Here is a 768-nt window from a genome sequence, read left to right as displayed (position 1 = left end):
GACCTAGGCAGAGACATCATATAACCCCTATTAGAAGCCTCCTGAGCTCCCTCTTAAAAACAAAACAAAACAAAACAAAACAAAAACCACCAGATTTTCTCCATGTGGCTTCTATGGCAGGGCTGTTCCATGGTCTCACTCCTCTGGTGGCAGTAACTGCTCCTTCATTTCTGGTTCAAAGGCGCTAGTGTTCAGTGTATAGCCATTTGCTATAGTGCCAGCATAGTTCTCCATCTTACATAGCTTGTTGCCTTCTCAGATTGCAAAATGCCTATCCTTGAGAGACAGCAGTCACAAGTCCTTTCACATGTGTTTTGCTAGACTCAAGGAAACCCAAACCATTCTATGATTCTATGATAATGGGAGGTCATCAGCCTTGGTAGTCATTCTGTTGATACATCCCAACTTAGTGTCACTAACAAGTTTTCCCAGCACAACCCTAATCTCCATCCCATGGTCCTAGATACAAATGCGCAGTGGAATCTAAAGAAATTATAGCAAAAGTCAACATTTTTCATACCACTCCAACATTCCGGAGATACTCATTAATGAATGCCACCTTCCCACCCAGCTCTCCTCAGGAGGAGGTCCCAGGAGGCCTCCTTGGTCCTACAGCCAACGTGGTGGGGAATGGTTCGTGTTGGAAGGGACCGTAAAGATCACCTCATTCCAACCCCCTTGCCATGGGCAGGGACACCTCCCACCAGACCAGGTTGCTCAAAGCCCCATCCAGCCTGGCCTTGAACACCTCCAGGGATGGGGCAGCCA

The sequence above is a fragment of the Charadrius vociferus genome, unplaced genomic scaffold (assembly GCF_000708025.1).
Source record: "Charadrius vociferus isolate BGI_N301 unplaced genomic scaffold, ASM70802v2 scaffold32, whole genome shotgun sequence".
In the NCBI taxonomy this organism is placed as follows: Eukaryota; Metazoa; Chordata; class Aves; order Charadriiformes; family Charadriidae; genus Charadrius; species Charadrius vociferus.
The sequence above is the reverse complement of the archived record's forward strand: the minus strand, read 5'-3'. Positions refer to the sequence as shown.